We start from the raw sequence: 15,782 nt of genomic DNA, 5'->3' as shown, positions 1-15,782 counted from the left end.
AGTGGTCTGAATCAGTATTGGCACCTCTGCGAACTTGAACGCCATGGATATGCCTCTGGACTGGGTAGGAAACCGCTACATCGTCTGTTTGGAATTCTCCCATCTCTTGTATAGGCGATCTCCAAGTTTTCTGTTTTCGTGGAGGTTTCGTGAGGGATCTTGATATTTTGGTATTCTGCTGGCGTAGTGCGATGAGTCACATGCCATCTCTGTTTGTATATTTGTGAGCCAGAAACTTCCCATAGTTCTTTGATGACGTTTTTCTGTGCAAATTTGTGCGTTGAAATCACCTAACAAAATTTTTGCACCGTCTTTGGGGATCTTGGGCTTCACTGTCTGTAGTGTTGCTCAGAATTTCTCTGTTGCTATGGGGCCTTTGTTGTTATCCCCGTTTATGGGTGCATGTACATTGATCATGGTGTATTTCTTGTTTGCACACTGTAAGCGCATTTTCATTAACCTATTGTTTATTGGATTGACTTCTCTAATTGTACTGTTTATCTTCTTCATGTACCATGAAGACCATCTACATCCACACCTACATAGATGCTCTGCAAATCACATTTAAGTGCCTGGCAGAGGGTTCATCGAACCACCTTCACAATTTTCTATTATTCCAATCTCGTATAGCGCGCGGAAAGAATGAACACCTATATCTTTCCATACTAGCTCTGATTTCCCTTATTTTATCGTGGTGATCGTTCCTCCCAATGTAGATCGGTTCAACAAAATATTTTCGCATTCGGAGAAGAAAGTTGGTGATTCGAATTTCGTGAGAAGATTGCGTTGCAACGAAACACGGCTTTTTTAAAATAATTTCCAGCCCAAGTCCTGTATCATTTCTGTGAACTCTCTCCCATATTTCGCGATAATACAAAACGTGCTGCCTTTCTTTGAACTCTTTCGATGTACTCCGTCAGTCCTAGCTGGTATGGAGCCCACACCGCGCAGCAGTAGTCTAAAAGAGGACGGACAAGCGTAGTGTAGGCAGTCTCCTTAGTAGGTCTGTTACATTTTCTAAGTGTCCTGCCAATAAAACGCAGCCTACGGTTAGCCTTCCCCACAACATTTTCTATGTGTTCTTTCCAATTTAAGTTCTTAATTGTAATACCCAGGTATTTAGTTGAATTTACGGCTTTTAGATTAGACTGATTTATCGTGTAAACGAAGTTTGATTTCCTTTAAGTACTGATGTGGATGACCTCACACTTTTCATTATTTAGGGTCCACTGCCACTTTACGCACCAATCAGATATTTTTTCTAAATCATTTTGCAGTTTGTTTTGATGTTCTGATGAATTAATTAGTCGATAAACGAGAGCATCATCTGCAAACAACCGAAGACGGCTGCTCAGATTGTCTCCGAAATCGTTTATATAGATAAGGAGCTCCGTTGGCGACCCGTTTGTCTGTTTTTCTCTTAAAGATACGGTAGTCTCGATAGTCCTTTGTGTCTTCGTCTGTAGTGCGGGTTTCCGGTAGGGCAAGTATCATTATCTTCTGTTTGTTGAATTCTAATGTTTCGTTGTGCAGTTCCCCTGATAGGATCAATATCAGTGTGTTTATGTTTAAGTACCCAAGTGTATATATATTGCGTAATTTCTGTATTCTATTCCACTCCACTACAGTTTATTCAAAATGTAAAGTTCATTTGCCAGAACCTTTGATTTCTGACAGCTATTATCAGTGAAACCTCTGTAGGTGCGAAATAGCATGATCTTCTGAAACTTCACGGAATTAAAATACAACGTTCTATATTCTTCATTTTGAGACCTGATACTTCAGGAGAGAAATGGCGTTTCCTTAGCGGCGGTCGCTATTTATATTTTTGTTTTTAAGAGTAATAATAGCACTTCAAATGGTTCAAATGGCTCTGAGCACTATGGGACTTAACATCTGTGGTCATCAGTCCCCTAGAACTTAGAACTACTTAAACCTAACTAACCTAAGGACGTCACATACATCCATGCCCGAGGCAGGATTCGAACCTGCGACCGTAGCGGTCACGCGGTTCCAGACTGAAGCGCCTTTAACCGCCCGGCCACACCGGCCTGCTAATAATAGCACTGTTCATTGGTGAGTACGGTGCTGCTTGGTCGTTTAAGTTAAGTTCCGCTGAGGAAGTAAAAACCTGGGCTGTACCAAAAAAGGTTTCTTGTAAGAAATTTCTGTGTTAACATTCTTGTGTACACTGCGCTGTTCCACTTTCCTCGGGCTTTAATTGCTTTTAATGGAGTACGTCCGGAATGGAAGCCATTCAAAGACTGCGTCGGCGGCGCAGGTGACTCGCCGTGATAATGGAAATGTCTTAACGTAATTACATCTTCTTAAATATATTGTCTTGCTCGGAAATTAGTTTCATGCAGCTCCGACGACGCTGAAAGCTCTAAATTATTGGAGCGCAAAACGTGGCATTATTTCAGAAGGGGAGACAATTTATGCGGCTTTGGTGTTGGGAGGGGAGCCAGAGGCTAGCGGTTATCTGTATGACGATGGGCACCTGGCCTTCCTGTTCCCTGCAGCTTTAATTACTGACTCTTAAAAACGATAACTTGTTTGTTGTACGACTTGTGTTTAGATAATACACATACCACAAAGCACCTCTCGCGGTCAGACATTTCCGATTTCAGATCTGACACTGTATAACGATTGCAATAACCGTGATACATTTGGAGTGATTTTCCTGTACGTCATACCTGATTGTTTTAGACTTGGTATACTTAGCAAATTGTTCAGTTGAAACCACATATCTATGATTAATCTTTACTACGCTGTCTTTAATAATGATATTTTAAAGTGTTATACAGTGATGGACCGAAATCAGGAAATTCCATACCAGCACAACTGTTTTCTCGTGTTGTCTCCCCAGGATCAGCTTTCAAAATGAGTTAACTGGATTCGTTGCTAAACATTGCATGTAAAGGTTGTATAGTTTTAATCATCACCTCGAAAAAACGAAGCAGCGGCAGGCTGAGTTATTTTGTTTCATTTCCTCTAGCGGTTTCGTACTTCAGTGTGGCGCGAGGATTTCAACGTGTGTCACGACCGTACCTCCAAACAAATAAAAAAATATTTTCCAACTCTATAACTGAAGGCGGTAGTTAAAAAGTATCAGTACAATTAGTACAGAAGTACAGGCGACTGAGTTTCCACAACTATTCCGCACTTCTTAGTGCGGTGCAGACCATGCAACGTACAAAATGGTCCAGAATATTGAGGATTCCTATCTGAAGCTACAATGAGAGCGGAACCGTCACAGATAAGATTCCATATGAATTAAACAGCAGACGTCACAGCCAAAGAAAGGGGTTTTGCTGTATGCCTCGTTTTGATTTCTTTCTGCTCTGAGTCGTGTTTATTTTGATGAGGTTCACCACGCGTCTATGTTCAGAGATAACGGAGAACAAACTACGGATGATAAAAGCTATTATACTAGGGTGATATACCTTTCATGACGCTGAGATATGATAGTCTTTGAATAGGACGCTGCTCTGCGACGTATATTTTTCACCGCCGATGTACTGGCACTCCAGTTTTTGGCTCTAACAAAGCACAGATTATAGTCTGCTTGATTTTTAATAAAAGTATCTTACATCGTGACCACTGGTACAAATGGTATACTGCCTCATGAATCCTCACTTCTATATGGTAATTGTTCGGGTTTTAATGTCCTGACTTTCTGTCGAATGATTAGGTACAGTACGCTTTAATAAATTTTTATGCTAATAGTTTTGGTTTTAGTGCGATGTAACAAATTTATATTCGTAAATATGAAACACCCTGGAAAAGTGAAAGCGTGGTACTAAACAGTAATTTACGACTTCAGTATTTGCAGTTTAAATATTCGGTTCAGAATATTTATTAGCAGCCCTTGACCATGATTTCAACAGTGTAAAATTGTCTTCTTTAGAAGTACATCGACCTAGTGAACATCTTTTTCACGTTGTAATTAAAAAGAATTATCTAAGTGCAGCGGCTGTACTAAATCGCTGGTTAAAAAATGCAATAACCAAAAATTTCTTAGACGTAGAATCGCATGTTTGTGACGCCAAGTTTCAGAGCAAGGCAGTCCATATACATTAATTCCCTGAACAATTTAATACGAGTTTATCCCACTTAGCATTACTGACGGTCAAACATATGTTACTTCACATGAGGTTCTTTACTCCGAAATCTGTCGGTCGCCGATTTGTAACTTTTCGTGCAAGTTATTTTTGTTTATTATATTTTTATCCATTTACACTTTGATAATTCTTTTTAACTATGATATAAAAAAATTCCTCAGTAAGCCCATGTACTTCAGAAGAAAACAATTTCACTATTACTGAAACCATGACCAAGAGATGTTAATAAACCCTTATACCTGCAAGTGGCTTGCTGATTTCCTCAGTGATGGTGGTGATATTAATCTGTATCTAAGTTTAACGCTCTGTTTTTACGAGAATACTGCTATGAATTCTTCGGTCAACGGAGTCTATAAATGTTAGGAAAAATATTTTAGACAATTGCAAAAAGTGCAGTACTACATAACTTCACTGGACTGCTTGTGGATTAGCATCTATGCATGATTGCTATTGTTACGTAACATTTAGAAATCTACCAGTAAAAAGCAAAAATGGAAATGGAAAAAAGTATCTCCCACATTGTTAAACGTTCAAAGCTGTTTTTACTTGTTCTGTGCACTGATAGCGAGCGTTTCATGAAAAACACTGTAGTTTCTTCAGCTGGTTACAGTTCATGAGCTTCTGCTTCTTGTTTTTATTTTATCTAATTACATCGCGACATCTAGGTTACCTATCAAAGTAACTATTCACAATTAAAAACTGTTGGTGCTAATTATTTTGTGGTGCTGACCTTCACTCACCATTCACTTGAAAAGAGCGTGTGTTATTTTATCATCTTGTGACAGTAAGAGTCGAATGACATAATATCAGTGGAAGTTCACAATTTTAATAATATCTAGTGCAATTGGTAACTGAAATATAAAGCTTCTGTGTGTATGCACAAAGAGCAATAAATATTACTTAAAAATGAAATGTGAATTAAGTGTTGTTTACCAATAACAACGAACACATATGAGTAATAGAATTACAGATAGCTGCTACTACCCTTAATCGGGTAAGTGGGTTAGATAATTTAAAAAGAGAAACTGATAGCTTGATGTCAGGGCTAGTGTGGATTAGCGAAGTGCGTTGGCACGAAGAAAGGGACTTCTCGTCAGCTGAGTGCGCGGATAACGATACAAAATCAAATAAGGGTGATGCAGGAGTACGTCACATAATGATTACGGAAACAGGCATACATTTAAGTGACCGCATTATTGTAGCCAAGATACATAGAAAGCCAACACCCAACACACTATTTGCGCCACATATGAAGAATAAACTGAAGGAATATATAAAGAAATGAAAGAAAATATCCAGCTTACCAAGGAATATGAATATTTAACTGTGGAAGAGGACTTGAATTCAATGCTAGGAAAATGGAGATAAGGAAAAATAGATGGAAAACGGACTCGAGGAAAGAAATACAAGCCTTAGTCTCGACACTGGTAAGGAATGAAGGACGAATAAGTAACTGTGAAGATGAAATTATAGAAGCAGCAGAGCATCACATACACAAATAGAAAATATCTAGTACAAAACCTTGTAATACACACGATATAATTCACCTAACAGACGAAAGGAGAAGTATGAGAATACAAGGAAATATCTATCTTAAAGGAGTGAGGCTGACCGATAGTAGAGGAAGAGGTAGATCTAGATGAGACATGAGATACGATATTGCGAGAAGAATTTGTCACAACAGTGGCATACCTACGTTGAAATGGTTCACCTACAGTAAACGACCTTTCCTCAGCGTTACTGAAATCCATAGGAGAGCCAGCGATGCAAAACAATTTTACTTCATATGTAATATGTTAAGACAGAGAAATATACTGGCTTGAAGAAGAAAGGAATAATTCTACTTCTAAAGCGGGAAGCAGCTGACAGGAGTGAGTATCGCCATCAGTTTAGTAATTCATGAATGCAAAATACTGAAACTAAAGAATTGTAGAAGAATGTAGAAATATATGAAGGGCTTCCTCGAGGAAGATCAATTTGTGTGCCCGCAAAAATGTTTAAACACGCTTGACAATACTGAGTTTACAACTTATCTTAAGAGACACTGACTAAATACAGAGTAATGTCACAGCATACATTGTAGATTCGTACAAAGCTTTTGTCAGCATTGACTGTACTATTTCTACAAAAATTAGACTGTAGTTTCAAGGGTCGAAGGACACGAAAGGGAAGTAGTAGCTGATAAGAGATTGAGACGGCCTTGAAGCCTATCTTCTATGTGCACGAAAACAAGGAACAATTTGGAAGAGAATTAAACCAAGGAAAGTGCAGTTCAACGTAATTGATGGCGTATTGCAAAAGGATTAAATTATGAACATAAAAACAGGTACATTAAAAAGGGCAATGGGACGCCACTGTATGACATCATTCGATACTGAAAAAAATTACATTAGGGACACACAGGCCGGCCGCGGTGGTCTTGGGGTTCTAGGCGCTGCAGTCCGGAACCGCGGGACTGCTACGGTCGCAGGTTCGAATCCTGCCTCGGGCATGGATGTGTGTGATGTCCTTAGGTTAGTTAGGTTTAAGTAGTTCTAAGTTCTAGGGGACTGATGACCTAAGATGTTAAGTCCCATAGTGCTCAGAGCCATTTGACACATAGACTGAGCATCATAGATCATTTTTGCCATTTCTTCAGCAAAAAAACTGATGATGCCCAAAGTAGGGAGACTGACAATAGCTAATCCTATGAATTTATTACTATGAATAATTTCATTTTGTAGTTTATTGTCTGTATGGAAGAATATTTTTTTCCGACATATATAAACTCACATGCTTTGGTTCTGTCTTCTGGATATGATAAACAAGGCGAAACTTTGCAGCCCGTGACTAATAACAAATGCCTACCATCGGACTCAAAACAATTAACAAGTTCAGTTTTGCATCATATGTTGCGGATCATGAACACTGTGTTGGTGAGACCTGTGACAGCTTTTCTGTTTTACACATTGCTGACAAATGATTAGAAGTGAATCTCCTCGAACAGTTACAGGTTTACAGTCAAATGTTAAAATAACCTCGAACAATTCTAAACTAACAAAATTAAGAGACACTCAACTTTTTCTTCTAAACGTTCCACGACATCATGTCACCCGAAACACAGACAAAAAACTATGGTAAAATGTCATGTTCATCCCGCTGGATAAATTATCACTCTCGTACGCATGTTATAACTACGGTACTTTGTTTACGTGTAATTGTTTTGCTCTTCGTTACTTATATTTCATGGCCACACAAAGAACAGCTCTGTCATATACGGCAGTAACTGAGACACTCTTTAATTTGTGGTATATATTTCACTAGGTTTATCACGTGTGAAACTATTTTTTCCCCATTGCATGTATATTGTGAATGTAAGAACACACCTACAACTGTAAAGATTCAACTATATCTGTTAAATTCGTCTGTAAATATTACTTCTGATATGCAAAGAACCTAGAGTCAAAAATAGCAGTGTGACAAAATGTGATATCTATCATCACTTTCCTAGGGCCCACTTTCTGTGTTTACTTACTGTGGATGGTTCTGAAACCAAGTGCATCTAAATACTATGGCTTTGTGTAAAACATTTAGAATGTACATTATTAGAACTGATTTCCCACTGATGCCCCGAGATAGTGCATTTAAGTATCCAAAACATAACAACGTCCTCGTTTCATAAACTTACTGCTACCAGTAACGTAATTTCCGCTATTCCTGCCAGCAGCACGACCACAGCGTCTAGTTGCACAGTTACAGATAATGTCCCTGTAACACCACCATCTGATGATGGGATTTAGTAGCTTGAAAATTAGTTGATGATACAGAAAATGCATTGTATAAAAAATAAAAAAAGTGTAAGGCTGCATATGACAAACAAATGCACTGATGTGACGAGAGTCGTGGGATAGCGATATGCATGTTTACAGTCGGCCATAATAGTCCTTACACAAGGTATAAATGGGCAGTGATTTGGCAGAGCTGTCATTTTTACTGAGTTGACCAGTGTGAAAAGGATTCCGACGAGAATTACGAAACTTCGAATGCGGAATGGTAATTGGAGCTAGAACGATGCAAGATTCTATTTCGAAAATCGTAATGGAATTCAGTATTCCGAAATCCACAGTGTCAACAGTGTGATGAGAGTACCAAATTTCAGGCATTACGTCTCACCACGGATAACGGTGTGGTCGACGGATTTCACTTAACCACCGATATCAGCAGCGTTTGTGTAGAATCGTCAGTACTAAAAGACAAACTACACTGCGTGAAGTAAGCACAGAAATCAATGTGGGACGTAAGACGAACTTATCCGTTAGCACAGTGCGGCGAAATGTGGGGCTGATGGGCCATAGCAGTAGACGACCACCCTGAGTGCCTTTGCTGACTGGGCGAAATCGCCTGCAACACCTCTCCTGGGCTATATCATTTCGACGCTAGACGAATGGAAAACCAGGCCCAGTCAGATGAGTTTCAGGTGGGTCGAGCTGATGGTAAGGCTCGAGTGTGGCGCAGACCCCACGAAGCCCTCGACCCAAGTTGTGAACAAGGCATTGTGCAAGCTGGTGGTGTCTCCATAAAGGTGTGGGCTTCGTTTACATAAAATGGACTGCGTCCTCTGGTCCAATTGATCAGTTAGTTGATTGGAAATGGTTATGTTGGGCTACTTGGAGGCCATTTTCAACCATTCATGGGCTTTATGTTCCCAAACAACGGTCGAATTTTTATGGATGACAATGCGCCATGTCACCGGGTTACAATTGTTCGCGATTGGTTTGAAGAACATGAATCCTATCAAACATTTTGGGACGTAGTCGAGAGATCAGTCCATTAACAAAATCGTGCACCGGCAAACATACGGAATTACGGACGGCTATAGAGGTAGCATCACTCAACATTTGTGTATGGGACTTCCAGCGTCTTGTTGAGTCCATGCCACGTGGAGCTGCGGCACTGCACTGGGAAAAAGGGGGTCCGACGCAAAATGACTACGGATCCCACGACTTCCGTGACCTTAGTGTAAATGGCCAATATTAATTATAGTTGCAGGTTCCCATAAACCACAAATATAATGAGGAAATTCAAAAGTTAGGAAGTCTGCACTGAAGGTATTATTCTGGAGCTTCGCCTTGTAGGAAAGTCCAACATGGACGATAACAGTTCACATAAGAGGAGAATGAAGCTTTCAAAATACGATGCTGCAGAAGAATATTGAACATTAAATGAATTACTGTTGACAATACACTAAATCTAAATACCTAGAAAAGAAATGTAAGACACCACTTGACTAAAAGGAGGGATTGTTTGGTAGAAGACGTCCTGGGGCATAATGGAATCGTTAGTTTGTTATTGGAGGGATGTGTAATTTCCGCTATTCCTGCCAGCAGCACGACCACAGCGTCTAGTTGCACAGTTACAGATAATGTCCCTGTAACACCACCATCTGTTGATGGGATTTAGTAGCTTGAAAATTAGTATGCTGACCATGAACTTTATGACTGATAAAGACGTAGCAATACTGGACATTTTAGATATGCTTGTAATGTGCGGTGCAGTATGATGTAGAGTTCGAAAATACGAATAAATGTACAAAGAAAAGTTTCCCAGTTGGTGTCATCCTAATTGGCTTGTCAGCTATTGCCGTAGTTATAAACTAAAGAAAAACTGGTTACTTCATGCCTTAGGATGCTGGCCAAGGTTCCCGACAAGGCACTGTTCGTACATTATGACTTGAGGTGGTGTTACATCGCGTGGGGAAAGATATATCAATAAGCAAGAATTGAAGTATGTGTTCAGTAACACAGTTTGTGGATAGCTGTAATCACACATTTATTTTAACGATGATAGTGTTTTGAATCGGCGTAGTAGTCATGTCTAGAGTGGTGGCAGTCCATACTCCACGCTCGCCTCACATCAGCAGCAACGGTGATGTATCAACATGAGTGAGATGTTCATTCGAAATGCACTGCTACAGTTGTTCGAGACAATATCTCTTGATGTTCAGGAGAGGATGCGGTTTCAATATGGCGGCGCACCAAGCCACTTTGTTATTAATATCCGTGGACCTGAATAGGAGAGACTCACGTCTTTGGATTGACAGGGTAAACGTTGTTCCAAACTCTGCGCGATAGCTGTAAGTCACGGCTGAGATTTTTCTTTGCTTATAAGATTATTGGTATACGAAACTCCACTGAATACTGAAGCATGACGGGTTGGTAAGGTTCTAATTGACTCTTACTGTATAAATTACCACAGGAGTATTTGAGACACTGCAGCCCATTTTAGCTTCGTTAAGACGCCAGACACAGGCTTCATTAAGGAAACAAAACATCCTGCAGGTATCACTACCTGCAAACCCACTTGACGCAAGAGCTATCAATGAACTATACTTTGCCGACCGTAGTGGCCGAGCGGTTCTAGGTGCTACAGTTTGGAACCGCGCGACCGCTACGGTCGCAGGTTCGAGTCCTGCCTCGGCCATGGATGTGAGGTTTAAGTAGTTCTAAGTTCTAGGGGACTGATCACCTCAGATGTCCCATAGTGCTCAGAGCCATTTGAACCAAAACTATACTTCATTAGGTCCTGCAACCACCTCAGTCACGAAGATCTGTACTTGTTGAACTACTGACCGACTTTTACGTACTTTAACATAATTTGATTGAATATTCATCTAGCAAAATAAAAGTTTTCACCATGCTTACGAAAGCACGCACATAACTACAAAATGAATTAAATTATCATACGTCCCTCTCCACCCTGTGATCAAATACTTACGCTAGACTCCTTAGTATTTACCACCCAAGAATACTTGATAGATACAGGTGAAATGGTTCATTATTTCGTTGTTGTTCTCGGTGCTCGCTGACCGAGATTGCATCTCAGCACCTTCTTTCCCGAGATACTCGCACACTCACCAGCTAATCGCCAACTCCCGTTCCTGTCCTAGTCTGTCTCCCTCCCAATAGTATTTACTTCCTTCTTGAGCACTCACCTACTTTCCAAACTCTACCACAAAGCCACTGTGTAATAATCAACGAAGATGTTAATTAAGTGGTATCCTTCTCTTCTAAATTCGCACAACACTATCCTTCGGCACGGCCGGTCTATACCGTGTTGAGACCGTTCCAACTAAGATACTTTCGCAGTGGCAGGAAAACTAATATTTTGTGCCAAGTGTGCTATCCCGGGTACCTCTTAGCGCGTTAGTCTTTCCATGATTCTCGATGCCGCTATTCTGACCTGGCTGGAACATCCACAAGCCCTCTTGTCCAGATTAACTGCAAGCTCTTGTGGACATTCTCACAGCAGCAGTCAGCTGCAAAAACTATAAGAGCCACCTCGATTCCGCTGTTTGTTGTTTATTTTTTTCCAGATTAGCGAGGTACGTAGTGATTCATCTTCTATGCTCATACAGCACACTCGATGAATTACACAGGGTGCAAGCCGTTCATGTTTGTAAAAGCCTAAAAATTCATTTCTGGTTATTACATCGTTATCAAAAAGTACACAGTTTAGGATACCATACCACGTGTGTAATTTGAATCCTAAAGCTGGTCGTCCACTAGAAGCGACTATGAGAAGAAGCCTTTATAAGAGTATTCGGGTGACCGATCCAGTAGGAAAAGTGTTAAAGACTAACTTCCTTTATAAGGGACTGTTCGACACGATTACAGGAGACAATGGGCGACTAGCGACCGGTCCTTGTGTAGCTGACTTAGTATGTTCTAGTGGTTCGTCACTAGTCATCATGGTACTATAACCACAATCGCCATGGATGTAGGGTGTGAAAATTTTATTACTATAGGTGGCACAAAATCACCTTTGTGGTATATGGAAGAGCGTATCATTTTCGTAAAATTCGACGAGAACTATTGGTGAAAGTTACGGAGGAAGAGGGTGTTACTAATGTTAAGTATGTAGTCACTCTTTTAGTCTACGCATGTAATTTTAAAAGTACTGATAAGTTTTTGAATAATTAACTGAAATATGAAATACATAACACTACGTACTCTAGTATTCTATACATGACCGGAGAAATACGCTGCAAATTTTGAAAGACGACAGGTCCTTTTGTCTCCCCTTTCTTTCACTTCAATTATTCAGATCATGTGGATGTATGCAATTAGTGCACTTCTATGTAGTTAGGAAGGCACTATGACCGAGAGGGTTGAAAGTGGTTGGGTAAGGAGTTTATTGGCATATAACTGTATGGAGTAATCTGAGTTCACGGGACTGAATTTGTGTTTGGTAGAATGTTTTCTCCAACAGATTTGGCTGCAGCTGGGCGAAGGGAATTTCACCGTTCGTAGATAGTGAGGGGACTGCTGTAATGGCTTCAGTTTGTGGAGCAAGGAAGGTATGCAGACGCAGGTATATCGATCGGCCATGTGAGACTGAGTCGCTGCATCTACCCAGAGGATGGCAAGCTGGCAGACACGTCTTGAGCAGCGGGTCTCTTCTAGCCACTGGGAAGAAGTGCTGTTAGTGGGTTAAGTACACTGACGGACCGGCTTGTGGCAGAGTGTTTTACAACTTCTTTAAAAGAGTCACGATAGGCCGGCTATCTCATGATTGACCGCTTTCAAGGGGAGTGCACTTTTCAGATTCCACTGGTATCCACGACAGCGTATCGTATGGTTGTTCACGAGGGTTCCGTATTTGTAAGGGAAGTGAAAACATTTCGCCTTGGTGGCTGAAATGGGACGGCGTGGCTGAGTTCCCGACACACTGTCGCTGGGATTGCCATTGCGTATTTGAAAAGTCTAGTAGACATCCATGAAAGTGGTAGCCGGCGCGACTAGAGAAAAGTCTTTTTGATTGCAAACATGATGGTGTCGTCAGAAAATGTATCGGATGGCATCTGTTCTGTCACCGATGCGATACGATTGAAGGAATAGAATTTGCCTTATTTCTGTAGAGAGTCTGTTCTGAAAGACGAAAGTTATGCAATTGGCGTAAAGTACCGTTACCGTATTTCGATTGATGGTTTTATGTTTTCTAAAGTGCTGCGCGTTGAGTGTTTTGGAAATGATAGTGAAGAAAGTGAGAAAGATGTTCAGGTGTTGGCCGCCAGACGAGTGTTATCAGATATTAGAGTGAGAGCCATGACTCGCTTAATGTTATAGATCTGGGGTGATCTGGAGACACGATTGCAGATTGCCGGACAACAGGAAGAAGCTGACATCGATAGTTAGAGTCGACGCAGAGACGCGCTGCTCACAACATTGCATTGCAGGTACGTACATGCATCAAAAAAAGTTTTGCATAACCTCAGTTCCGAGAGTTCAGGAAACTGTACAGAAAATTTGAATAGAGATAAACATAAACTTCATTTCCGCCCTTTTTATTGCTGATGAAAACCACACATTGCATGTTGTACCACCATACCGCGAGGCCTTCAGAGGTGGTGGTCCAGATTTCTGTACACACAGGTACCTCTAATTGTCTGTAGCACGCCCTCTTGCATTGATGCATGCCTATATTCGTCGTGGCGGACTATCCACAAGTTCATAAAGGCACTGTTGGTCCAGATTGTCCCACTTCTCAACTGCGATTCGGAGTAGGTCCATCAGAGTGGTTGGTGGGTCACGTGGTTCATAAACCGCCCTTTACAATTTATTCCAGTCGTTTTCGATAGCGTTCATATCTGGACAACATGCTGCCCACTCTAGTCGAGCGATGTCGTTATCCTGTAGGAAGTCATTCACAAGATCTGCACGACGGGGGTTGCGAAATGCGAAATGTCGTCCATGAAGACGAATGCCTCTCCAGTATGCTGCCGATATGGTAGCACTATTGGTCGCAGGATGTTACTGCGCCGTCCATGACCACCAGTGGCTTACGTGGGCCACACATAATACCACCCCAAAACATCAGGGAATCTCCACTTGCTGTACTCGCTGGACAGTGTGTCGAAGGCGCTCAGCCTGACCAGGTTGCCTTCAAACACGTCTCCGACCATTGTCTGGTTGAAGGCATATTCGACACTCATCGGTGAAGAGAACGTGATGCCAGTCCTGAGCGGTTCATTCGGTATAATGTTGGGCCCATCTATATCGCGCAGCATGGTGTTGTAGTTGCAAAGACGGACTTCGCCATGGACGTGGGAGTGAAGTTGCGCAACATGCAGCCTATTGCGTACAGTTTGATTCGTAACACGATGTCCTGTGGCTGCACGAAAAGCGTTATTCAACATGGTGTTGTTGCTGTCAGGGTTCCTCCGAGCCATAATCCATAGGTAGCGGTCATCCGCTGTAGTAATAGCCCTTGGGCGGCCTGAGCGAGGCATGTCATCGGCAGTTCCTGTCTCTCTGTATCTCTCCATGTCCAGATAACATCGCTTTGGTTCACTCCGAGACGCCTGGACACTTCCTTTGTTGAGAGCCCCTCATGACACTAAGTAAAAATGCGGACGGGATCGAACCGCGGTATTGGCCCCCTAAGCATGGATGAACTATAGACAACACGAGCCCTGTACCTCCTTCCTGGTGGAACTACTGGAACTGATCGGCTGTCGGACCCCCTCTAACAGGCGCTGCTCATGCACGGTTGTTTAGGTCTTCGGGCGGGTTTAGTGACATCGCTGAACAGTCAAAGGGACTGAGTCTGTGATACAATATCCAGAGACAACGCCTATCTTCAGGAGTTCTGGGAATCGGGGTGATGCAAAACGTTTTTTGGTGTGTGTAGTAAGCATTTTGCAGTTACAGCACAGTAGGAACTTTCAAGGGGAATTCTCAGTATCTGCAGCGTGCCGTTTCAGACAGTAGCAGTCACTGTTGAGTTGCTTCCTTGCAGTTTAGTGGCTCACAATCACTGCCAATCAGAGTATGTTCAGTCAGATCGCATGAAGAAGTGAAATACCGCAATGGTTAGCACACTCGACTGGCACTCTGGAGGACGACGGTTCAAACCCGTCCTATCGTCCAGATATAGGTTTCCGTGATTTCCCCATATCGCTAGGGAAATGCTCGAATGTTTTCTGTGAAAGGGCACGTCGATTTCCTTCCTCATCTTTGACAAAATCCGACCTTGCGCTCCGTCTCTAATAGCTTCGATGTTTACGGGACGCTAAACCCAGTCTTCCTTCCTTCCTTCATATCATATTATTCATATTTAAAGTAGGTGGGCCCGCATCTCGTGGTCGTGCGGTAGCGTTCTCGCTTCCCACGCCCGGGTTCCCGGGTTCGATTCCCGGCGGGGTCAGGGATTTTCTCTGCCTCGTGATGGCTGGGTGTTGTGTGCTGTCCTTAGGTTAGTTAGGTTTAAGTAGTTCTAAGTTCTAGGGGACTTATGACCACAGCAGTTGAGTCCCATAGTGCTCAGAGCCATTTTTTTTAAAGTAGGTGGTGTAGTGTAAGTTACGCCACGCATTCCCCGCCTTTGTCATCCGTACATCAGCAAGTACTTTATTGCACAAAAAACTGATTATTTTCGGTTTCTGTATTTCTTTTTTTCTTTTTTCCTGTGTAGAAATAAGCGTTATCCCCTCTTTTTGGGTTTTCCTTCACCTCTTCAAGCATTCAGTGTGCCAAAGTCATATACACAGCATCAGTTGAGCTCACTCACTGTTGTTTTGATCTCCTTCCTCCATATTCCGTTCACAAACTGACAGTCGAGCATAATCCTGTAGAAGTCTGACGTAGCAACCAGTTGATCAGCAACTTCAATATTTGGGAC

The sequence above is a fragment of the Schistocerca serialis genome, chromosome 3 (genome assembly GCF_023864345.2).
Source record: "Schistocerca serialis cubense isolate TAMUIC-IGC-003099 chromosome 3, iqSchSeri2.2, whole genome shotgun sequence".
NCBI lineage: Eukaryota > Metazoa > Arthropoda > Insecta > Orthoptera > Acrididae > Schistocerca > Schistocerca serialis.
This window is presented reverse-complemented; position numbering follows the sequence as displayed.